Source organism: Hemitrygon akajei, chromosome 1 (genome assembly GCF_048418815.1).
Source record: "Hemitrygon akajei chromosome 1, sHemAka1.3, whole genome shotgun sequence".
NCBI lineage: Eukaryota > Metazoa > Chordata > Chondrichthyes > Myliobatiformes > Dasyatidae > Hemitrygon > Hemitrygon akajei.
In genome coordinates, this window is record NC_133124.1 from 163,706,565 (window position 1) to 163,721,803 (window position 15,239).

Genomic DNA, 15,239 nt, shown 5'->3' on the forward strand with positions numbered 1-15,239 from the left:
TTTGAACCCTCCCAACATCAGCACATCCTTTCTTAGATAAGGGGCACAAAACTGCTCACAATAATCCGAATGAGGCCTCACCAGAGCCTTATAAAGCCTCAGCATTACATCCCTGCTTTAATAGTCTAGTCCTCTCGAAATGAATGCTAAAATTGCATTTGCCTTCCTTCCCACCGATTCCATCTGCAAGTTAACCTTGGGAATCCTGCACAAGGACTAGCATGTCCTTTTGCACCTCATTTTTTCCCATTTTCTCTCCATTTGGAAAATTGTCATTTCTTTGCCTATTCTCAGAATCAGTCCAAGTCCTTCTGCACCCTCTCTCCTTCCACAATTCTACCTGTCCCTCCACATATCTCTGTATCATCCACAAACTTGGCCACAAAGCCAGCAATTCTGTCAGCCAAATCACTGATATACAATGTATAGAGAAGTAGTCCCAATACTGACCCCTGAGGAACGGCAGCCAATCGGAAAAGGACCTCTTAATTCCCACTCTTTGCCCCCTTCCAATAGCCAAAGCTCTATCCATGCTCGTATTTCTCCTGAAATGCCATGCACTCTTGCTAAGCTCGCTTACCTTCATACTTCAACTTTTCCTTCCTTGTGGCTGTTGTAGTTGCCCTCTGTTAGTTTTTTCGAAAGCTTCCCAGTCCCACTTGGTGGTAAGTTTCACCTCACTAGGACCTTAAAGGAGACACATTTGCAAATTGATAGTCGACAGTGATTGGGTAATCAGGTAATGAACAGCAGCTAATAGAAAGAAGTTGGGGTCAAGCAGGCTGGAGTCTTTGGAGTTGGGAGCTGAGAGGCTCTGGCGTGAAGAGGCTGAGTAAGTGACCCAGGTGTGGGGAGGGGGAGCAGTGAGAAGTCGCAGGTAAGACCTTCCTTAAGATGATTTATTTTGCTGTTGACCTTTGACATTGTTTCAGTGCAGACAGGAAGGTAGTGTTGGATTAGAGTAACATTGTTCTTTTTCTTCCAGTTTGCTTATAATGTTTATATAATCACCTGTATGAGTGATTGAATTTTTGAATTCATTGAATTTTCAGTAACAGTAGTACAGGTGATTCTGTACTTTTCCAGAAGCTCCTTTGCAGTGTGTGTCATACAATTGAACCCAACCAGTTGATAGGTTATTCTGTATCACTGGAAACTCTCCAGTCTGAGCTACTTCTTGTAAAAATGATAATTTCTTTGTTCATTGTCTTTCTTTGCCTCTACCTTCCTTACAGTAGACCAAGCTGAGAACCATTATTTTGTTTTGTTATCAACACTGAATAAACAGAAGAGAGGGTCCAGAGAAAGTTCATGAGAATGAGAAATAAAAGTGTTAATATATCAGGAGCATTTGATGATTCTGGGCCTGTTCTTGCTGGAGCTTAAAAGAAAGGAGTTTTGAAAAGTATCAAAGGTTGAGATAGAGTGGACATACAGAGAACGTTTTCTACAGTGGAGCCTTCGATCAGAGGGCACAGCCTCAGAATACAAGGATGTCCTTTTAGAAAAGAGATGATGAGGAATTTATTTAGGCAGAAGTTGGTGAATCTGTAGAAATTTATGGCCAAGTCATTGGGCAAAACTTTTGCTGAATTTAACAGATCCTTGATTAGGAAATTACCAAAGATTACGGGGGCAGGCAGACGAATGCAGTGGAGAGAGAAAATAAATCTGCCATCTTGGAATGGCAGAGCAGAGAGGCCTAATTCAGCTCCTCTGTTTGTGTGGTGATGTATTGATTCATTTATATCTGCTGCTTTATCTATTTAAGTATTGACAGAGATACAGAGCAGAATAGGCTCTTCGAGGCGTTCTGCCCAGCAAGAATCCTAGCCCAATCACGAGACAGTTTACAATGACCAATCAACCTACCAATCGGTACCCCTTTGGACTCTGGGTGGAAACCAGAGCACCCGGAGGAAACCCACAGGGTCACAGGACAACGTACAAGCTCCTTCCTGACAGCGGTGGGAATTGATCCTGGGTCACCTGTACTGTAAAGCGTTGTGCTAACCACCACACTATGGTGCTGTCCTCATGTCTTATGGTCTTGTCTCACGGTCTCCCCGATGACGATATCTGCAGTTGGTGCACCCAGTAGCTACTTGGGACAGTAGTTTGACAGGGGCTGGAGAACTGGAATGGGTGCTGAATGTTCCACCGTTTCAATGTTTGAGAATTGATAGAAGGAGATTAAAGGTGATTGGATCCATTGAGTGTGTATGGGTAAAACTCAAAACAATAAAGATGCGATCATTCTGATTGTATCAGGGCTTTTGTCGTGGTTGATTTCAGTTACTCCAATATACACTGCTGCTTCGTGCAAGAGATTGCTCCGTAGTGCGAGAGATCAGACAGGACAGAATTTGGTAGATGCATCCAGGAGTGTCTCTTAAAACATAGGTGAGGTGAGGTGGACCTGCTGTTGAGTAATAAGCCTGGCCAGACTGACACATTCCCATGGGAGAATTGTCAGGCGAGCACTAACCACAAGTTTTAAGATATCTAACGATAAGGGCAAGTACAAATCGTGCCAGAGTACTAGATTAGAGCACGGCAAATTACAAGACTACTCAGCAGGAACTAGGGATAATTAACTGGAACAGTAGTTTTTAGGCAAGTCCACATATGACCTGTGGAGGGTGTTTAAAAAACCAACTTCACAGAGTACAGGACAGGTACGCTCCATGTCAGGAGGACAGGGACGGCAAGGTCAGGGAATCTTGGATGTTGAGAGAAGTGGTGAATTTAGTCAAAAAGAAAAGGAAGTGTAGGTAAGGATTAGGAAGCCAGATTCAACCAGAGAAACTGAGAATTTTAAGGAAACCAGAAAAGAACTCAAGAAGGGAATTAGGAAAACCAGGAGTGGCTGTGAAATGCCCTTGGAGTGAGGCAAGAGAGAAGATTGCTGTGGCTTTGATCAATATCTTCATGCCCTCTCCTGCCACAGCAGTATCGAGAAGCTGATGTTGTTCCATTATTTAAGGGAAATCGGGACAATCCTGGAAACTATAGACCAGAGAGTCTTCCTTCAGTGGTGTGGAGATGACTGGGATTTACAAGCATTTGGCCTAATTTGGGGCAGTTAGCATGGTTTTGTGGGAGACAAATCGTGTCTTACTAACTTGAGGTGACAAGGGTGATTGAAGGTAGAGCTGTGGATATTGTCTACATGGCTTTTCGTAATGCATTTGGCAAGATTCTTCATGGGACGTACATTCAGATGTTTGAGATGCATGGGATCCAGTCTATAGGCCATTTGGCTTCACAGTTGGCTGCTCACAGAAGAGAGAGTAGTGGTGGGAGGCCTGTGGCTCATGGTAATCTGCAGGGACCCGTCTGGGACCTACACTGTTTGTGACACATAGAAGTTGCGAATATGGTTGAGTGGCTTGGTTAGTTTGTAGACAACATGAAGATCACTGGGGTTCTGGATAGTGTAAAGGTCTGCCAAAGGATACAGCGGGATGTCAGTTACTGATATGGGCAGAGAAATGGCGTATGGAGTTTAATTTGGTCAACAGGGAGGTAGTGCTCTTTGGGAGATCAAATGTAAATTGACGGTGCACCATTAATGTGAGCCCCTCAGAGATGGGAAGAGGAATCTCCTAGTCCAGGTCCGTTGCTCTCTCCACTTTCCACACGGATTGATAGGGTGGTAAAGAAGGCAAAGTAAAACAAGCTCAGTAAAATGTGCCAGTGATTGAAAGTTACCGATGCGAGTAAAGTCAGAATCAGTTTCAATATCACCGGCATGTTGTGAAATTTGTTAAGTTAGCAGCAGCAGTACAATGTATTACATGTGTAATGCCCTGGGAAAAGTTTCAATGGTTTTTTCTGTAGCAACAGTGTTTGGGTTATAGAAACATAGAAAATAGGTGCAGGAGTAGGCCATTCAGCCCTTTGAACCTGCACCGCCATTCAGTATGATCATGGCTGATCATCCAACTCAGAACCCTGTACCTGCTTTCTCTCCATACCCCCTGATCCCTTTAGCCAGAAGGGCCATATCTAACTCCCTCTTAAATATAGCCAATGAACCGGCCTCAACTGTTTCCTGTGGCAGAGAATTCCACACATTCACCACTCTCTGTGTGAAGAAGTATTTCCTCATCTCGGTCCTAAAAGGCTTCCCCTTTATCCTTAACCTGTGACCCCTCGTTCTGGACTTCCCCAACATCGGAAACAATCTTCCTGCATCTAGCCTGTCCAATCCCTTTAGAATTTTATACATTTCAATAAGATCCCTCCTCAATCTTCTAAATTCTAGTGAGTATAAGCCTAGTCGATCCAGTCTTTCTTCATATGAAAGAAATCATATCCCAGAAATCAATCTGGTGAACCTTCTTTGTACTCCCTCTATGGCAAGAATGTCTTTCCTCAGATTAGGGGACCAAAACTGCACACAATAGTTTAGGTGTGGTCTCACCAAGGCCTTGTACAACTGCAGTAGAACTTCCCTGCTCCTGTACCCAAATCCTTTTGCTATGAATGCCAACATACCATTTGCCTTTTTCACCGCCTGTTATACCTGCATGCCCACCTTCGATGACTGGTGTACAATGACACCCAGGTCTCGTTGCACGTCCCCTTTTCCTAATCGGCCACCATTCAGATAATAATCTGTTTTCCTGTTCTTGCAACCAAAGTGGATAACCTCACATTTATCCACATTAATTTGCATCTGCCATGAATTTGCCCACTCACCTAACCTATCCATGTCACCCTGCATCCTCTTAGCATCCTCCTCACAGCTAACACCGCTGCCCAGCTTCGTGTCACCTGCAAACTTGGAGATGCTGCATTTAATTCCCTCGTCTAAATCATTAATATATATTGTAAACAACTGGGATCCCAGCACTGAGCCTTGCGGTACCCCACTAGTCACTGCCTGCCATTCTGAAAAGGTCCCGTTTACTCCCACTCTTTGCTTCCTGTCTGCCAACCAATTCTCTATCCACATCAATACCATACCCCCAATACCATGTGCTTTAAGTTTGCACACTAATCTCCTGTGTAGGACCTTGTCAAAAGCCTTTTGAAAATCTAAATATACCACATCCACTGGCTCTCCCCTATCCACTCTACTAGTTACATCTTCAAAAAATTCTATAAGATTCGTCAGACATGATTTTCCTTTCACAAATCCGTGCTGCCTTTGTCCGATGATTTCACCTCTTTCCAAATATGCTGTTATCACATCTTTGATAACCGACTCTAGCATTTTCCCCACCACAGATGTCAGATTCAACTGTCTATAATTCCCCAGTTTTTCTCTTCCTTTTTTAAAAAGTGGGGTTACATTAGCCACCCTCCAACCCTCAGGAACTAATCCAGAATCTAAGGAGTTTTGAAAAATTATCACTAATGTATCCACTATTTCTTGGGCTACTTCCTTAAGCACTCTGAGATGCAGACCATCTGGCCCTGGGGATTTATCTGCCTTTAATCCCTTCAATTTACCTAACACCACTTCCCTACTAACATGTATTTCCCTCAGTTCCTCCATCTCACTAGACCCTCGGTCCCTTACTATTTCCGGAAGATTATTTATGTCCTCCTTAGTGAAGAAAGAACCAAAGTAGTTATTCAATTGGTCTGCCATATCTTTGTTCCCTATGATCAATTCACCTGTTCCTGTTTGTAAGGGACCTACATTTGTCTTGACCAATCTTTTTCTTTTCACATATCTATAAAAGCTTTTACAGTTAGATTTATGTTCCCTGTCAGCTTTCGCTCATAATCTTTCTTCCCTTTCCTAATTAAGCCCTTGTGTCTCTGAATTTCTCCCAGTCCTCAGGTGTGCCACTTTTTTTGCTAATTTATATGTTTCTTCTTTGGACTTGATACTATCCCTAATTTCCCTTGTCAGCCACGGGTGCACTACCTTCCCTGGTTTATTCTTTTGCGATCTTTAAATGCTTGCCATTGCATATCCACCGTCAACCCTTTAAGTATCATTTGCCAGTCCACCTTAGCTAATTCACGTCTCATACCTTCAAAGTTTCCCTTCTTTAAGTTCAGAACCTTTGTTTCTGAATTAACTATGTCACTCTCCATCTTAATGAAGAATTCCACCATATTATGGTCACTCTTACCCAAGGTGCCCTGCACGACAAGATTGCTAACTAACCCTTCCTTATTGCTCAATACCCAACCTAGAATGGCCTGCTCTCTAGTTGATTCCTCGACACGTTGTTTCAGAAAACCATCCCACATACATTCCAAGAAATCCTCTTCCTCAGCACCCTTACCAATCTGGTTCACCCAATCTATGTGTAGATTGAAGTCACCCATTATAACTACTGTTCCTTTATTGCACGCATTTCTAATTTCCTGTTTAATGCCATCCCCAACCTCACTACTACTGTTAGGTGGCCTGTACACAACTCCCACCAGCGTTTTCTGCCCCTTAGTGTGATGCAGCTCTACCCATATCGATTCCACATCCTCCAGGCTAATGTCCTTCCTTTCTATTGTGTTAATCTCCTCTCTAACCACCAATGCTACCCCACCTCCTTTTCTTTTCTGTCTATCCCTCCTGAATATTGAATATCCCTGGATGTTGAGCTCCCATCCTTGGTCACCCTGGAGCCATGTCTCTGTGATCCCAACTATATCATATTCATTAATAACTATCTGCACATTCAATTCATCCACCTTGTTACGAATGCTCCTCGCATTGACACACAAAGCCTTCAGGCTTGTTTTTACAACACTCTTAGCCCTTATACAATTATGTTGAAAAGTGGCTCTTTTTGCTTTTTGCCCTAGATTTGCCTGCCTGCCACTTTTACTTTTCACCTTACTACTTTTTGCTTCTACCCTCATTTTACACCCCTCTGTCTCTCTGCACTTGTTCCCATCCCCCTGCCATATTAGTTTAAATCCTCCTGAACAGCAGTAGCAAACGCTCCTCCTAGGACATTGGTTCCAGTCCAGCCCAGGTGCAGACCGTCCTGTTTATACCGGTCCCACCTCCCCCAGAACTGGTTCCAATGCCCCAGAAATTTGAATCCCTCCCTTTTGCACCATTTTTCAAGCCACGTATTCATCTGAAATATCCTCCTATTTCTACTCTGACTAGCACATGGCACTAGTAGTAATCCAGAGAGTATTACATTTATGGTCCTACTTTTTAGTCTATCTCCTAACTCCCTAAATTCACCTTGTAGGACCTCATCCCACGACCACTGGCTGTTCACCCACCCATTCCAGAATGTCCTGCAGCCGCTCAGAGATCCTTGACCTTTCCATCAGGGAATCAACATACCATCCCGGAGTCTCGTTTGCGGCCGCAGAAACGCCTATCTATTCCCCTTACAATCGAATCCCCTATCACTATAGCTCTCCCATTCCTTTTCCTTCCCTCCTGTGCCACAGAGCCACCCATGGTGCCATGAACTCGGCTGCTGCTGCCTTCCCCTGATGAGACAACTGCCCCAACAGTATCCAAAACAGTATCTCTGTTTAGGAGACAGAGATAACGGGGGATTTGGAATGTGTACCGTCCAATGAAGGGAGAGTTTTTTCTTGTTCTGTGCCTGAGAACGAGGTGTCTAGGTCTTTTGTTTGACGAGAGATGAAGAGAGAAGATGCCAGAAAGGAAAGGTCGTAGACAGCAGGACGGAGTGGACTTGGAGTGGAGCCAGGAGTCAACGGAGCCCGGGGAAATCGATGGAGGACCAGCGGGAGGAAACTGTGAGCTCCAACGTGCACATTGGACTGTTTCATTAAAATAGGGCCTTTTCCTTTTGTTTTACTTTATTAACCCTTTAGTCAAATGAAGAATTAAAGAGTTGAATCATTTAATTGTACTTGCTGTTATTTCGTGGTACTGATTTGTAACGGGGGAACAGATCACACAGATCCACACAAACAAGAGGTTTTACACATCTGGTGGAGCCAGAGACTGTCTTCCCTAGACTAACACCGCCAGCCCAACCTGGGGGTTACACATGATAAATATCGAGAAAAATAAATACACTGATGGTTCGTCAGTGATTGAGAGGAGATTCAAATGTTCCTTTTCTGGAACTGAGGGTATTGACCAGGTTACGTATCACTGCAACTTGAAGGTCGCTATCTGGGAGCAGTAAAGGTGTATATATGGAACTAACAAACTTCAGTCCTGCCCGTCTGCTGAAGAGTACTCATTGGCTATGTGGTGACTGGTCCTACCCCCGTCTGTCGGGCATCTTCCCTGAGAACGAGGGGTAGTGGAAAGAGCATTGGCCCTGGAAGGGCTGCTGTTGCCTTGCCTACATAATACTCCACGTGCGATACTTGCAATATTTAAACTTGGCGTTTAAGTTCCTTGCCATACACATCAACGATGATCTCACGTGGTCTGTACATATCGGCCGTGTGGTGAAAAATGCACAACAGCGCCTCTTTCACCTCAGACGGTTGAAGAAGTTCGGTATGGGCCTCCAAATCCTAAGAACATGCAACAGGGACACAATTGAGAGCATCCTGACAGGCTGCATCACTGCCTGGTATGGGAACTGTACCTCCCTCAATCGCAAGACTCTGCAGAGAGTGGTGCGGGCAGCCCAGTACATCTGTAAATGTGAACTTCCCACTGTTTCAGTGACAGATGTGTAATAAGGGCCCAAAGGATCATTGCAGACCCAAGTCACCACAACTACAAACTGTTCCAGCTGCTACCATCTGGGAAGTGGTACCGCAGCATAAAAGCCAGGACCAACAGGCTCCGGGACAGCTTCTTCCACCAGGCCATCAGACTGATTAATTCACGCTGACACCATTGTATTTCTGTCCTGTTATACAGACTATTTATTACAAATGACTATACACTGCACATTTAGACGGAGATGTAATGTAAAGATGTTTACTCATCATGTATGTGAAGGGTGTAAGAAATAAAGTCAATTCAATTCAATTCAATTCAATTCACCACCTCACCACCCTCTGGTCTGGTGGCACCAGAGATCCAAAACAGAGGCCGAGTGATTCTGGACGATTGCCTTGCCGGGATATGGGACCGTGAGGCTGTCACGGGGACTGATTAATATGGCATTGGATTTGTAGAAAATAATGAATGAAACTGCACTTGCCTTTGATCAAACCCAATAAGCATTAACCAAGATGTTTCAGAACCGATGGCTGCTCGTACAGTAGCATTACAGAGCAGAGTGGCTTGGGATTCAGTTCTTTCAGAGAAAGGGTCTCCTGTGTTGCTGTACTTACAAACCTGACCAATCAGAAAATAGAACTAACTTGGCAAACCACATCGGAGAAGCTACCAAAGAGATTAGGAAAGGGGGGGATCAATATCACAACTATTACACTCCGGGAGGTGGATGGTGAACTTTCAGGACACTGGGAGGATGGGTGCAACAATTCTGTGTTCTGGTATAACTATCGGAATTATAGAAATGGCTGGTATTCTTTTATAATTATCGTGTGAAATAACAGGATGAAGGAGAGGATGTCAAAGGAATGGGCAATTATTGAGGTAGATGGATGAAAAGGAAATTTTGGATAGGGTTTGAAACTGCATCTTTGGTTTAAGTACAAATATATACATATTTCAATTATAGTATTTGGTGAAATGCAGTGTTGACATGAAATTACAAAAGGGAGGCAATGTGGGAATGTATTTAAACACAAAGTACACTGCAGATGCTGTGGTCAAAGCAACACGTACAACACGCTGGAGGAAATGAGCAGTCAACGTTTCCACGGATGCTGCCCGACCTGCTGAGTTCCTCCAGTGTGTTGTACGTGGAAATGTACTTCACTTGTCGCAACAAAATGGAACCTATATTATACCAGAGTGCTTTGTAACGTTGTGCATATGGATCCTGAGTCCCAAAGATGAGGAAGTTTTCTACAGGGAGGACGAAGGAACAATGGCTGAGAAGGGAAATCAAAGACAGAATAACAGCTGAAAGGATGACATTTAATACAGCAAAAATTAGTGGGAAATTAGATGATTGGGAAGCTTTAAAAAACACCAGAAAGCAGCAAAAAAATGGGGGTGTGGGGAAGATGAAATATGAAGGTAAGCTGCCCGATAATATGCAAATTATACCAAATGTTTTTCCCCCCGGTATACATTGAATAATGGAGGCTGGTAACCAGAACACTAGAACAGATATTGGAGTGGTTGTGGGGAGAGATGTTAAGCCTATATACAAAGACAGGAATTGAAAGGTTGAGCATCTTGGGACTAATTTTGAGTTTCATCTATTTCACTGTAAGGAATATCATCGGAAAGGCAGATGAACAGAGAGCATGGATCAACACGTGGAATTATGTCAATGTAGCCATTAGCCGTTGGTATAAGGGGGGCAGGATTGGCAGCTCAGTGCTCCAGTGTTTTGTTGTTTACAGAGGGACTAAAGTGGGAGGGGTAGCATTATTAGTGAGGGAAAATGTCATGGCAGTGCTCAGACAGGACAGACTGGGGGACTTGTCTACTGATGCTGTATGTGTGGATCCGCGGAACAAGAAAGGGATGTCTTGGTTAATGGGATCATGGAGCAAATTTGTAGAGAGACAACTGCAAGAAAAATAAGGTTGTGATAGCAGGTGATTATTAACTTTCCAAAGATTGGCTGGGACTCTTATACTGTAGAAAGGCTGGATAGGATGGAGATTGGATGTTAGAGTCTAAGAGATAGAACAGAGTTTAGATGTGCCTGTCTGAACACAAGATAAAGACAGCAGCTTTAGGGAACCTTCATTTTTACAAGAGATATTGAGGCCCTGGTTAAGAAAGATAGGAGGTTGATTACAGGCAGGAACAAATGAGGTAGTTATGGAGTACAGGAAATGCAGGAGAAATGCAGGAGGGCTAAAAGAAGGCATGAGGTTGCTCTAGCAGACAAGGTGAAGGAGAATCCTATGGGATTTTACAGATACGTTAAGAGCAAAAGGATTGCAAGGGACAAACACAGTATGTCGACAGGCCGACTAGGAGGAATGCCATACTATATATAGTATTAGGTAACGGACCAGGTCAGGTCACAGATCTCTCAGTGGGTGAGCATCTGGGGGAGAGTGATCACCGCTCCCTGATCTTTAGCATTATCATACAAAAGGATAGAATCAGAGAGGACAGGAAAATGTTTAATTCGGGAAGGGCAAATTATGAGGCTATAAGGCTGGAACTTGCGGGTGTGAATTGGGATGATGTTTTTGCAGGGAAATGTACTATGGACATGTGGTCAATGTTTAAGGATCTCTTGCAGGATGTTAGGGATAAATTTGTCCCGGTGAGGAAGATAAAGAATAGTAGGGTGAATGAACCATGGGTGACAAGTGGAAAATCTAGTCAGGTGGAAGAAGGCAGCATACATGAGGTTTAGGAAACAAGGATCAGATGGGTCTATTGAGGAATATAGGGTAGCAAGAAAGGAGCTTAAGAAGGGGCTGATGAGAGCAAGAATGGGGCATGAGAAGGCCTTGGAGAGTAGGGTAAAGGAAAACCCCAAAGCATTCTTCAATTATGTGAAGAACAAAAGGATGACAGGAGTGAAGGTAGGACCGATTACAGATAAAGGTGGGAAGATGTGCCTGCAGTCTGCGGAAGTGAGCGAGGTCCTCTGTGAATACTTCTCCGGTATTCACCAACGAGAGGGTACTTGATGACGGTGAGGACAATATGAGTGAGGTTGATGTTCTGGAGCATGTTGATATTAAGGGAGAGGAGGTATTGGAGTTGTTAAAATACATTAGGAAGGATAGGTCCCCGGGGCCTGACGGTACATTCCTCAGGCTGCTCCATGAGGCGAGGGAAGAGATTGCTGAGCCTCTGGCTAGGATCTTTATGTCCTCGTTGTCCATGGGAATGGTACAGGAGGATTGGAGTGAGGCAAATGTTGTCCCCGTGTTCAAAGAAGGTAGTAGGGATAGTCCAGGTAATTATAGACCAGTGAGCCTTACATCTGTGGTGGGAAAGCTGTAGGAAAAGATTCTTAGAGGTAGGATCTATGGGCATTTAGAGAATCATGGTCTGATCAAGGACAGTCAGCATGTTAGATCGTGTCTAACAAGCCTGATAGAGTTCTTTAAGGATGTGACCAGGCATATAGATCAGGGTAGTGCAGTGGATGTGGTCTACATAGATTTTAGTAAGGCATTTGACAAGGTTCCACATGGTAGGCTTATTCAGAAAGTCAGAAAGCATGGGATCCAGGGAAGTTTGGCCAGGTGGATTCAGAATTGGCTTGCCTGCAGAAGGCAGAGGGCCGTGGTGGAGGGAGTACTTTCAGATTGGAGGGTTGTGACTAGTGGTGTCCCACAGGAATCTGTTCTGGGACCTCTACTTTTCATGATTTTTATGAACGATCTGGATGTGGGGGTGGAAGGGTGGGTTGGCAAGTTTGCAGACGACACAAAGGTTGGTGGTTTTGTAGATAGCGTAGAGGATTGTCGAAGATTGCAGAGTGACATTGATAGGATGCAGAAGTGGGCTGAGAAGTGGCAGATAGAGTTTGACCCGGAGAAGTGTGAGGTGGTACATTTTGGAAGGACAAACTCCAAGGCAGAGTACAAAGTCAATGGCAGGATACTTGGTACTGTGGAGGAGCAGAGGGATCTGGGGGTACATGTCCACAGATCCCTGAAAGTTGCCTCAGAGGTAGATAGGGTAGTTAAGAAAGCTTATGGGGTGTTAGCTTTCATATGTAGAGGGATAGAGTTTAAGAGACACGATGTAATGATGCAGCTCTATAAAACTCTAGTTAGGCCACACTTGGAGTACTGTGTAAAGTTCTGGTCACCTCATTATAGGTAGGATGTGGAAGCATTGGAAAGGGTACAGAGGAGATTTACCAGGATGCTGCCTGGTTTAGAGAGTATGGATAATGATCAGAGATTAAGGGAGCTAGGGCTTTACTCTTTGGAGAGAAGGAGGATGAGAGGAGACATGATAGAGGTGTACAAGATATTAAGAGGAATAGACAGAGTAGACAGCCAGTGCCTCTTCCCCAGGGCACCACTGCTCAGTACAAGAGGACATGGCTTTAAGTTAAGGGGAGGGAAGTTCAAGGGGGATATTAGAGGAAGGTTTTTCACTCAGTATTTTCAGGAGTATTTGTGATTGCAGAATGTCTTACCAATGTTGCAACAACTACGATACTTTGTCACATTTGTGACGAGTATACACTAAGATCTCAAGGACGGAAATTGACTCCTCTTATTAAGAAAGCCTTTACTGTTCTTTGGGTGGAAAATTGGTGATTCAGACAAAGCCTGGGCTCCTCACGTTGTTGCACAACATGCGCTGTCCATCGTAAAGCTTGTCACGGAGGTGCTCGGAAGTCAATTCTGTGCTGTCCTGATGATATGGCGGGAGCAGAAGGATCATGTGACAGACTGCTACGTCCGTCTGACCAGCGTGTCTGGTGTCTCGGCTAAAAACAAGAAATCCATTGAGTGCCCCAATCTCCCTTCATCAACCTGCAGACACCCTCACACAAACACACAACCAAAACACACCCTCACACACAACCTATAACTTGTTGCCACAGATGGCTATGGAGGCCAAGGCACTGGGTATATTTAAGGCAGAGATTGATGGATTGGTCAGGGATGAAGGGATATGGGGAGAAGGCAGGAGATTGGGGCTGAGAGGGAAAAATGGTTCAGCTATGTTGGAATGCTAGACTAGACTTGATGGGCCAAATGGCCTAATTCTGGTCTTATATTTTATGGTCAATGTCAGGAAAGCCAAGAGCTGATTACAGACTATAGTAGGAAACCGGAGGTACATGAGCCAGTCCTCACTTGGCCATCAGAGGCAGAGGGAGTCAGTTAGGTAAAAATTCCTCGGCGTTAACATATCAGGGGATCTGTTCTGGGACCGGCATGTAAGCGTCATCACAAATGCTCGACCGCACCTCTACTTTCTTACTTGTGTAGATTCACTTGTCACCAAAAACTGAGAAAGTTCTAACGATGTAGAGTGGAGAACATTCCAGCTGGTTGCATCGCAGTCTGGTGTGGAAACACCAATGTCCAAGGACGGAAAATGCTGAAGAAAGTGGTGGATACAGTCCAGTCCATCACAGGCATTCCCAGGAATGGGCACATTTACAAGGAACACTGCCACAAGGAAACAGCGTCCATCATCAAAGACCCTCACTGTCCTGCCAACACCCTCATCTCACTGATACAATCAGGCAGAAGGGTCAGAAGCCTTTGGTCCCACACCACCAGCTTCAGGAACAGGTATTACCTTTCAACTATCAGACTCCTGTACCGGCGTGGATAACTTCAGCCTGAACTGATTCTACCACCTACAGGCTCACGTTCAAGGACTCTTTGCAACTCAAGATCTGAGTATTACTGTTTACCTTATTCATTTTCCTTTGAAAACTTTCATTTAACACTTACATAGCTCCTCGGGTTAATAAACCCTTTCAGCGTTTGAGGGGCTTCCACACCTGACTCAGCCTGACTCAGCCACTCCGTGTGCAGGAGCAGAAGGAGCCCAGACCGTGATCCTCTGGGATGGGGAGAGTGTGTTTGCTGGTGAGAGCAGCACTGGACGGGGGAAGGATCATCCGTTTGGTGGGGGGAGCACATCTGAGCTGGAGGGAGTGACCGGTTTTAAGGGAGCTGGAAGGAAGTACTTCAGGGCCAATGAGGGAGCATCGGGGGAGGGAGCACCTCTGAGCCAAAGAGGGAGTGGCTGTGGGCTGGGTACAGCAACAGGTAGGCAGCAGGGCCACGAATGGTGGAGATCTCATTTAGATCCCTCCAGACCATTACTTCACATAAGCCATTGGGTGGGAGTGATACACGGTGGGGACAAGGTGTGGCCAAGAGGATTGACATAGCAAGGCAGATGTTGTCTATGGGGGAGTTTGAAAAGATGTCACCTTGTAGCTAGTCTGGCAGGTGAGAACACGTGGGATCGAGGGTGAGATAAGGAAATGGACACAATATTGGCCTTGGTGGTTAAGAGTTGCGATGGGAATGGAGTTCCTCTAAAGTGGGGGCCTGTGAACAACGGTGTACCGAAGGGATTGTGCAGTGTCCCTCTTCAAATAAGTTTACCCGATCAACAAAGTTGGTGAGGGAGTGCACAGTGAAGAGAGTTATCTCAGAATACACGGAATTCCAGATGACCTGGGGAACAGGGCCAAGGAATGGCAGCTGGAGTTAAACAGGAAAACTTTTCATCTAGTGATCATTATGCCATTAATTTCAAGGCAATGCAAGAGAACACTTAAGAAAGAAACAATGAAGGCTAAAAGAAG

The 15,239-nt window shown here is 44.7% G+C and overlaps 1 long non-coding RNA gene across 1 annotated transcript in view; it reads right to left on the minus strand.

Annotated features, from left to right (window-relative positions):
* Positions 1-15,239, minus strand: part of LOC140731951 (uncharacterized) — a 201,012-nt gene that overhangs the window by 146,111 nt on the left and 39,662 nt on the right. The window contains exon 3 of the long non-coding RNA XR_012099950.1: positions 581-687. This is a non-coding gene — a long non-coding RNA (uncharacterized lncRNA). The remainder of the gene's footprint in view (positions 1-580; positions 688-15,239) is intronic.